Consider the following 11,828-nt stretch of genomic DNA (forward strand, 5'->3'; position numbering starts at 1 on the left):
ACTCCTCGCGCGGAGACCATAATGATATTAGGCTATATATTACACACTAAATGATCTGAAAATGAATATGATATTCTGGGAAACAATACATATTTAACACAAACGTTGACGCAAAATATATACCACACTAATCAATCATCAATATATAACGTACTGCTATTTTGTAATTAATTTTCTGTTTGCTGTCACACTATTAGTCTGCAGAAAGGTAATTATTTTTTTACCTCATATCAGATACAATATGAGATATAGATAAAGTGCTTATAGAGAGCGACTAGATTCGTGATTCTGTCAAACAAAAAATACAATAACGTTAACAAGCCCAAGTTGAATACGCAGAAGCTACAGGACAGTTATTTAAACTCGTAACAAACGTTACTGAAAGAGTTGCTTCTGCAAGTGACCAAATAGCAAAAACAACTAAACAAAGGAGCTTTTAAGAGATCTCCCAGCTGAAATAGCTGCTTCTCAGCCATAACCGCAGCAACCTCCTCAACCACAACCTGAATATCAACTAGAATCTGAAGATCGATCAGATCCTCTGACAAGAGATAGAACTAACATCATGGATAAATGTATGCCTGAGAATATTGCCGATATCAAAGATCAAAAACAAGTACTTGATATTGCCGCTTATGGATATCTTGGAAGAGAGAAATATGTAATATCCATATATGTTAAAATTTAAAAAGTAACGATTGGAGAAGAGATGTGTATCGTATTTATCAAAGTACTCGCAATTCAGATCTGAGGAAGATATTAATAATTTTGAAATGTTTAACCAGAGAGTAGAAAAGTATATTAATGAAAAAGCGCTAAGAACTGAAGCACAAGAAACGAAAATGAAGTTGTAACTCGAAAAAGCTAAACGCGAAACAAAGCAAAGAGACGAAGATGCTAGACGACAAAGGGGAATGCGTTTTTCACCAGATATAGAGGGGGTGGAAGAAATTGTAAGTGAGGAAAAAGATTTTGGCGATGATCCTCCCAGCTCTGCTGAAAGTGGTTTTCCTTTGACTACGCCAGGAGGAAGTAGTTATATTGCTTGTCTTAACAATGTTCTTGCCGACGTTGACAGACTAGAAATTCTTATCGGAGGAAAACAAACAGGAAATAAATCTACTGAAATCATTAATGAAATCTCTAGTATTTGTCGAAGATTATTTAGTGGCGGCATCATGGACATATATCTTTATCGGTCTCTCATTGATGATTTGATAAACGAATAAGAAGATGATCATACATAATGTTCAACGTGGACCGATCATGGTCAGAGTGATACACTCCCGATTACCAACCTATAGAGTGATTTATGGTGATGTTGTTCAGGCTTTGTTTGCGAGGATAGCCCCGAAGACAATACAGATTACAAGACAACTTCGAATGAAATCTATTGACCTTGTTCGTGAACAAATTCCTAGCGCAAGTGGTAATTTTGCCGGTAATGCGTTTACGGCAATCTAGGATAGATTATTAAGATTAGTATGAAAATGTATGTACTGTTATACTCAGCGATAAAGAAATGTTACCTGAAGGTATAGGTGGACGAAAGAGAGTCGTTGATGCCCCTGTAGAAAACATGTAATCATATCACTTACGATATGTATAATGTCATATCATCACGTTAGTGTCATTCTGACTCCTGGTCAGATTAAAAATCTTCAATTGAGTCCAGCAAAGAACTGCTGATTAAGAATTTTACTACATCGAGATCAACTTAACAGTAGTCCAAAATAAAGTCTCGCTAACGGAACGTAAACTCAGGTGTTTCAATAACGCCAAATAATCCAAAAACTGGCGTTAAATTCATTGTTTCCGTGGGTGCGATCAAAGAATCAATTCAAACAGGTGGTATATATCCACTTCTCTCATCAATACCAGTGTTGATAGCCGCGGCAGCTCTAGCTGTAGCAAAATTAGCTGCACTTGGTGCTGTTGGATTTGCTGGTCATAAGTTAGCAGAGAATGTAATACGAAAAGGAATTAAAAAAGAGTGAGCGGTCTAAGATTTCCAGGAACTCCCCATCGATACGGACGCAGCATGAGTCTTCCAGAAATATTTCATTGATCCGTCCAATGACTAACTTTGATTTACTCGATGCTGCTGTGCGATTAAATATTAAGCGTTTTAGAGGTGTTTTATGCGCGATCAATTACCAGAACCACCAAACCTCGTTAAAAAAGGCATTATTAATCTTCATAGTAGGTATGGTCACTGGATTGCGTACACAATTGGTCCATGTGGAATTAATTATTTTGATTCGTAAGGGTTGGCTCCACCAAATTAATTTCTAAAATACGCAAAGACAGTCTGGTATTCAGCGTTACCAACACAAACAATAACCGAACCGCTAATATGCGGCCGTGAAGCAATTACAGTTCTTGATAACATTTATAAATCTTCTAACACTCCTCGTAAGTCGTGCATGCGTATACAAGTAATCGCTTAATATAAATAAATTATAAAATATAATTGTAGATATTTACAGAAGATATCAAATCAATGACAATAAAGAAAAATGTTCATGTTGACCTGTCGAATTACGCGACCAAGGATGAGCTCGCCGACATTATGAACCTGCAAGGAGTTGACCAGGTTGAGACTGGTATTTTTCAAGATCAATACAGTGTTTTAAAGACCAGCAATATTACATGGAATGGTATAGTTCGTATAGTTCTTGGCGCTACCACGGATAATATTCAAGTATTTACAGATGGCGGAAGAATTAGAGACTCAAGGGTATCAATCGCAAGTATTATAAATGAAATTGCGAGAAATGTTGACAATTGTCTGCGATCCACCGGTAACACAATGAGAAGAGAACTCAGCATGAATGGAAATAAAATAGTTCGCTTGTATTTGCAAACAACAATTTCCCTGATCGAACTCCATATTGGCAAGTTGTGGGAGTACCAACATGTAGTGTTTATCGAACAAATCAGTGATGAAATCAATCGCAGAATAAAATGTGGAATTGGAAGAGAATCCAAGATAGCTATAACAGTTCACGAACCAGCATTCTCATCCGTAATTGAAATATATTCACCTGATTACGCCGTAGACATTTATCAATCATAACTCAAGTCCCTGTTAGGATGGCCTGAAGTCCCACCAGAATATCGCGGGCTGACAGAATCACGGATAAACAAATATTTATAAAATATCCGGAACATCGATCCTCACATTCTAGGAAATATTACGAGGAATATTTAATTACGTCTGATGATATGAGGCTTCATAAATTAGTAGGAACTGTATAAATCTATGATACTCATTATATTCCGGTTAGCGACGAATGATATATTGATACATTTTTTTTACAAGAATAAAATCGGAACATTCTACGTCATTTACAGATTTACGAAATTTGTTTTATTTTCTATCTCAGAACACATCATCGAGTCAATACAGCATCAAAACCAACTTATATCAGACCTCGAATTTGTTAATAAGATTATCGTTGAAACAGTAATATTAAACAGAACCAAAGCGGAAATACCAAAATTTATATTGCCAGTATCTAACGTCAACAAACTAAAAACAATCACTCAAAGATCTTATCAATGATTTTTTCCCGAAAATCGATGAGTCATGGAGCAAAATAGCCCCACCCGCGTTACTCTTAAACACAATAATGATCCGTACGGTGGTGGCATACATATCTCACCGTGAATTGAATTTCATAGAATAAAAATCTGCAGACATAGTCCAGATTGTTTTCACTGATTCTCTCAGATGTTTTTACTGATTCTCTCAGACACAAATCAGTACAGTCACTCACATCACTTTCGTTTTCACGATCGGACATTATATGTCTTAATTTTCTAGAACGTGTCTTTATAATATTTGTCCTTTCGTATTCGTGTGACAATTCTGACCTAATTTCTTCGATCGCGCGTGAAAGCGAGACGAATATATCAACTACCGCTTCCTCTACCGCAGAGAAAGATTGAAACACAGCTTGCTGAATTAGCTTCATTAATTCGTATTATGCGGATAGCGTATATTTATTTTCAAAGTTTGGTTTTGTATTGATTCAAAATCACAAATTATTTTTATCAGGATTTATTTTATACTTTTATACCGTCATATTTTATTTTGATATTTCAGGAATAATAGCATTTTTTTTTTCGTAGTTCATTATATATATATATATATATATATATATATATATATATATATATATATATATATATATATATATATATATATATATATATATATATATATATATATATATATATATATATATAAATTACGCCTTGCCTAACGTCCATTTTGTGAGAACTTTCTTATGGTCTTCTCGGCACCAGACAAGGCTTTTAATTTTGGCCGACATTCTTTCTGAATGTTTTGTATGGTGTCCCCTTCAGTGTGATTTAGAGCTCACATCATGCTAGGATTTATTTTTAGAGGCTCCACAAAGTCTTTCATAGACATACCACCAGAGAATCGTGTAAACGAAACGAAATTTTAGAATATACAGAAGGTTGTCAATGTCTTTCTAATTCATTCACACCACTACCCCATATCAAACCTCGGTGAGAGTGCAAAACACACCCACCAGAATGTTCGATATCGTGAGGCGGTGTGCATGAACTTTCGTCGTGCTTGAGCCCCCAGTTATATAGAAAAACGTCGACAGTATGTCCAATCACGGGTTTCCAACGCCGACCCCAAGTATGAGTATCAGCCGCTCTACCACTACGCTACGTTCTAATCATACTGGTATATGTTTTAAAGTTACCTGTGCTGGATTTACTACCGATGATTATAGAGTACTGAATAAAATTGCAGCGTGAATTTTTTCTCTGTTTAATCACACATTGTACTTCTGCACTGACAAAATCAAGGTAAATATTTTCCTGGAGATCCAAAAATAAATTTTCTGTATTATGCATGTAATCATGTTGCTATCTTGATTTTGGCTGATAAGTTAGAACCGTGAAGATCCTCTTAGTAATTTGAACTATTATATAATTATGTTACTTCACTGATATTAATTAAATGATGGATAATTCATTAATTACGATGACAATAATATTAATCTCAACGGAGAAAGAAAGCTATATAGTTATGTCGCTTCTTTGAGGTCATTTGCAGTAACAAGCGAGGTATCTAATGAGTAGCTCTGCCAGAGAGACAGAGTTATCTCCCCTTCAGTAATACAATCTTCAGATTAACAAATTTACCGTTATACCATGATATTTTATAAGCATAAAAATATATACACACTTGCGACTGAGGAAACTATGAAAAAGTAATAATATTATTTATAATTACGATAGTCTTAACACCTTAAGATAGAAGTTACAAAATGAATAAATAAGTGTTCAAACAATGAGTAAAATGACAAAAAAATTAAATAAATAAATAGTAATATAGTAAGTAGCAACACTACCGAAGATATCTTAACTTGACAAAGTAATCTTCCTTCAACAATAATGAAATATTATCTTTCATTTATATGATTCGAAAAACCAGACTTGATGATATTTCTACGATGCGCTGAACCGATGTCATGCAAAAATCCAAATATTTACCTGCTGCACATATCGATTGAAATGTTATTTCTTAACCTATCTCTGCATTTATAGATTTAACCGCCCTTTTACAACTGTTTTATGCATACCAGTCTTTCCAAGTCTGCAATTCTGATTTCTTTGTAACAGCTCACGTATTACATCATTTATTATTTTTTGGATTTGAGTCAATATGATCAATCACTTGATCATCTTCGATCAATCCATTGAAACATTCAAAAATAAATTTGAGACAAAGATATATTTTTTTCCCAAAAGTATATCGTAGATAACCAGAACTACTGGCATGACTGACTGGTCTTCTTAGTCGACAGTTCCTGATGATGCCATCACGAGATGCCTCGTAATATTTGATGACAGGATGTCTCACAGATTATTTTTTCTCCAATTGTATAATAATATCATGTGTTTAAATAATGATTTGTCTTAATTATTCTTTTTATGATCTAGCTAGATAGTCTTTCACATTTATTATAACTTTATCATTATTGTCGTTATATTTTATCGTAATATCTTTTTAGTTCTCTGCATTTTTTACCGCAACACTGTACATACAACTGCGTTTCTCCTTTAACTCCAACTTCATACTTCAAACACTGTTTAGATCCTTAACTCACACTCCGTACACTTTGTAAATGATAGCCGCAGAATTTATTCACACAAGATTTGTCACAACTAGATGATCATAAGTCATATGCATTTATTTTTTGTTTTAATCATTTTAAACATTTTATTCGAATTGAAGTATAAATCAAAAGGAGCTTCGATTGAAATAATTGATCATATTGCGCATGCGTGGACTACTGCAGTAACAATACTTCCACGATATCGAGCTGTAAAATATACCAAGGAATTTGATTTTATTAACGAAATAATGCAGATATTTATTGTACAGAATCTCTCCAAGAATAAATGAAAAATATTGCATTGAAATACACCCATGACCCTGACGATGTCAGGGATGAACAATTATTCAGTAATTGTTTTACCGTTCTGTCAGGTGCTGTTCATTGTGCTAGAGAGAAAAGTTCGGGAAAACCAACACCATTTGATTTTCTTGAAAAATAAAGCCCAATTGAGTCGAATCTTGGTATGAGCGAGTGGTCTACGTATTTTGAGCGATTTGGACATCCCACACACGAAACCACCAGAATAATAAATACGATTATATAGATGTTATTTCAATTGATATGGATGCTTGTTTTCCCGGAAGTTTTCTTGGTATGGGAGAGTGTTCTAAGTATTTTGAAACGACCAGAGTATCGATAGATGGACCATTACCGTATTTTGACCTAATGGATTCGCTCGTATTGAGTCATTTAAGTTTGCTGAAAATCTTCATCTGATTTGTCATGTCTAGTTTGGCAAACATTTGTCAGAAAAATGTGGGTTCCAACAGTATTAATACGGTATATGCTCGATGCAAAATTACTATTTTTGTCGATTGTAAGTGAAGCAATTATTTCGTATCGTCCGCAGAAAGAGGTTTGATTACCACAACAGAAGAAATATTATGATGATGAAAATCCTGATATCACTGATTTTGAGAATAAAATCACAAAAGATCTCGGCAGAAAAATAATCGGTATTTTCACCCAAGGAGGATCATATGGTCATAAACGACATTGTAAAAGATTGATTATAGATGATACTGAAAAAGATTTTATAATTGCTGATACAATGAATATAAATACGTTTATAAGTCGAAGTGATGTTAGGTACAATTGTGAGTTATATGGATGGTCAATCACCGCAGTTTACTCATTTAAAATCTTCAATGCTCACGTACGTTTCGATAAATCTATTATCGATGATAAATATGGTTTCCAACTTTGCTGTCCGAGTCGCTACGGATTCATTTTATATAAAATTGCTAGAACAACTAATAACATAATTAAGGACATTTATTGCGAAAAAAATCAACTATCAAAATAATAATCTGCACCATCGGTATTTGATTCTGTAGCTAGACATAAAACAATTTACCTTAATGGGCCTGGATGTTCTGGTTAAAAAGAACTCGTATGGTCGAAGTATTCTTGAACTTCAGAAATACATGTATTAATACCTCTCTCTCTCTCTCTCTGATCGATCGATTGATCGAGAGAGAGAGAGAGAGAAAGATAGAGAGAGAGAGAGAGAGAGAGAGAGAGCTCTGCAGTTATGTTCTAAAATATCTTGTATGCTGGTCAAATGAGTTAGTGCATGTGTGGTAACAAATCTGTTAGAGACAGGATAACTGATATGATATGAAATATCGATACGTGTACAGAGATATCTATCCATCTATCGGACTCGTGACAAATTTTGACACAAGCTTGATAATATTTACCCATAAAGGAATAAAGCGGTGAGATAAATACGTAGAGAGATCTATAAGTCTACAGGAAGTGTGACAAATTTTGACACAAGCTTGATAATATTCACCCATAATTTCGTATTCAGCTGGGAAGACGACACAAATTAAAGCTTCAATAGGTGCTATACATTTTATTCTATTTCAAAGTTACATCTGCCATATCAACTTAGAAATGTGGTAAAGACACATAAAGATAAAATAAAATAAAATTCTCAAGCAAGTATGACTAATCGTAGCTAATGAAACACAGGTGTCATGCGAATCGTATAGAAAATAAAGAAACATTTACTGCTACAAAGCCTATTATATACTCATTTCTGGGTGGGGGTCTTGTCTACTTTGTCTAAAGAGCTAAACAAATAATTATGAAACCAAAAATAAAATTGAACATACAAAGATCATTGAAGAAATACTCGAATACGGATGGAATGAAATAGTTAACTTCTGATGTATTTGTCCCTTGCTTTGTCGCCCTTGGAAGAGTAGCATCGTAAATTATATATTGCCTTAAACCAAAACATAGTTCTACAGTGACAGCTAACATTACCTAGTGATCTGTTTAAATAATCTTCATAAAGAAATTATTATATATATATATATATATATATATATATATATATATATATATATATATATATATATATATATATATATGTGTGTGTGTGTGTGTGTGTGTGTGTGTGTGTGTGTGTGTGTGTGTGTATCTGTGTGTCTGTGTGTGTGTGTATGTGAGAGAGAAAGTGTGTGTGTGAGAGAGAGTGTGTGTGTGTGTGTGGAAAAAGTTAAATTATATTGCTCTTTTTGTAAAGGTAAAACAATAAAAAAATTCCAATATATTATCGAAATTATCTCGCTTCACTCAATACAAATTGTGCCAGGATTTTTAGTTGGGGGTGGGGGTGAAAGGGTCAAATAAAGTGCAGACGTGCGACGTGTCATAGAGTCTAAGAAAATGTCTCTCAACGGACCCGATTTTTCACTGCATATGAAGTGCATAAAGTAATTTTTATGAAGAACAAACAATTAAAACTCAATTTCGGACACGTGTATAGCATCAGTAAGTTAGCTATAAAATCGGTCTGACTAGAGAATGTGTTAGCAGATTATAACAATCGGTGTGACTGGCTCTACAACGTATTCATAAGATGTATCTTTGTAAAGACATTCCTCAGATATATCTAATACGTATCGTGAAATTCAGAGATCAATATAAAGAAGTGCTTTACGAACGACGTAAGGAATATTCTTTAGAGGGTTTCTGACACTGGGCCATTTTTGGGATCAATTCAAAAGAGCTAGCTATTAAAACGATCACACATACAAAAAGGCATACAATGTTTTGTCCTTGAATCTGGAAAGAATAAAAATACAACGGATGTTTTACGCGCGATTATGCAAAAAACACAAAGAACATAAACGGTAAACATTCTCGTGTCGGATACAGTGCGAAATTTGCTATTTCAATGTTATCTTACATGTAGCTAGGCAATATATATATATAAGCTCATATGAACCTATCTTTTATTAATATTGCTGGTCATTGTTATGTTGGTTTCATTAGCTTCATGTACGTCGGTTTCCTCAATCCGATATGTTTCTATAGGACTGGAAAAAACACTGGTAGGGGTTATATAAGCTTGATCTGTACCTGTAAAGTCGGTTTCCTCGTTGTCTCTCTGTTCAATAGAACAAGGAAAATCGTTTATTGGGGTTATATAGCATTAGGCTGAGCCAATATTATCCATTTCTAAAGAATTAGCATAAGTGTAGTCTCCGAGTCCAGTAGCATTTCCAATTGTATCAGAATTTTCATATATTGTATTGTCCATCGCATAATTATAGACCGACAGGGAAGTCTGAAGAAAAAAAGACAGTGTAAAAATACATGGAAAAAATGTATCATTTTATATACAAGAAACAACAATGACCAGCAAATCACTTTTGTTGCTTATGGGTTGAATAATAACTTACAGGTAGGACATTTAGGTATAGAGTCAAAGGTTTACTTTATGCACCGATATGTCAAAATAAGAAAAAATATTGTAATCAACCGTCAGTCAGGTATTTTAATAAGCTTACTTAAGTAATGAGCGTAGTGCACTTTAGTGGACCATTTTCAAAATTGAAAGAACCAAGAGAATGTACCAAGTTAGACGCTCGATGTAATTCTGTCTCATGGCGAAATTACATTGGATTGAAACAGATTAAACCTCTTCAGACTTTATTAAACTTTTTCTTACTTGACTACCTTTTGTATTAATATCATTTCCGCGCTATTTTCTTGCACATTTAAGAAACGAAGGTTCATTGAAGGTCTGTGTTAAGACTATAAAAAGAAACATTTTATTATCACAATGGGCAATGGATTGACGGACGAACAAATCATGATGTCAATAATATTAACGATTTTATTATATCTAGACAATGAAAATAACTTGAAATAGATAATGCAAAATTAAAATTACTATAATATAATAATTTAAAAAAACTTACGAAGATAGCATATATATTGTTTAATACCGTTTTGAGTTTAATTTCCTAAATACAAAAAGTATATGTATAAATGCCATCGGTTGAAATTGTTTTATCCTCCACATAAAGAAGAGTACAGTCCAGCATGCAGTATTGAAATTACGTCTGCAGTTTAATTTATATTGCAACCAGAGAGAGAGGGGGCAGGGGGGTCATCAGCACATATTACATCTTCAATAGTACTGTACATATCTTCCAGAAGGTGTGCCGAACGATTGTCTTGTCTTGAATCTTTTCGGTTCCGAGACTGTGTGCCAGAACCACAATCCTCATCAGCAAATTTGTTTCCACTCACTAATTTTTCAAAAGAAATTGACCATTATGTTATTATAAGTAGACACTTCAATATAATGTGGCTTTTGTTGTTTTCCAGCTTCATGCAATTTTCGAGAATCTGCATTAATTGAAGGCGATGGAGCAAACAAATGTCGTATAAATAGTAAGCACAACGCGCAAATTGATAATAATCATTGGGAAAAATATGGTTGTTACAAATGCATATAATCTGAACAAACCATAATTGCATGATATAACGCTATTTCTTAAACAGACATGCAAAGATAAAGTTCATGGTAGGATACTAGCATCTATGCCTTTGATATCTCTATGAAAAGTAAACCTACACAATCAACAAGGAATAAATTATTAAATTATAAAAAAGACGATTCTAAAATGAAGTTTTTTTCCCATCAGTGTGTCTTCTTCATTCAAAGACAATATGGTTGTTTTTATTTACTTATTTTCGTTTTCTTGCACGATATTCTTAATGACAAGAGCACTAAGGTAATTCTAAGCGGCAACAATTTAACGAGTACTTGACAGTTCTTTCAAACTATATAAACAATGCAAATAAAATATTTTTATAACTTTTACGTCAAAAGTCATACCCACTATTCTCAATGCATTTTTATGCCAGTACGTGAAGAACAGAAAAAGTCCAACAATGATGAGAAAGACAGAAGCAATCACTGGTCCATTCCAGTTGTGTACTTGGCGGAGATCTGATACAGGAAACAAATGTCAATGTAATAATAAAACAGCGACAAAGCAATGGTTCAGGGTAAAATTGGATTGTTCTGTGTATATGGAGAGAAAGAATAAAATGATAAATGTCAAAGAGACAATATAGACTTCCGATCAGTATTATGTCTAAATAAATAAGAAATAATGAATCATGCACAAGGTTGAATCTGATATCCATTATACCAGGATCTTGGAGAACAAATACGTGCCAAAACTGGTATGGATGACATTGCTTTCAAGGGATCAGTTTTGCAGGACCTATAGATCCCAAAACTATTCCACTAATAGTAGTTAGTAGTAGAAACTAGTATCAAACCAGTATGTTGAAGATTCTTTCTGCCATCTTCTGAAAAACGGTATAACGTAAAGC

General features: G+C 33.8%; 1 long non-coding RNA gene across 1 annotated transcript; it reads right to left on the minus strand.

The window, feature by feature from the left end:
* Nucleotides 1-8,684: 8,684 nt before the first annotated feature.
* On the minus strand, nt 8,685-11,438 carry LOC149793500 (uncharacterized). Its single transcript, XR_016422558.1, has 3 exons — nt 11,323-11,438; nt 10,605-10,729; nt 8,685-9,759 (listed from the first exon to the last, which is right to left on the minus strand). It is a non-coding gene; the product is annotated as an uncharacterized LOC149793500 (long non-coding RNA).
* Between the last annotated feature and the right edge of the window lie 390 nt (nt 11,439-11,828).

The sequence above is a fragment of the Sinohyriopsis cumingii genome, chromosome 8, assembly GCF_028554795.1.
Source record: "Sinohyriopsis cumingii isolate HCF-2022 chromosome 8, ASM2855479v2, whole genome shotgun sequence".
Classification (NCBI taxonomy): Eukaryota; Metazoa; Mollusca; class Bivalvia; order Unionida; family Unionidae; genus Sinohyriopsis; species Sinohyriopsis cumingii.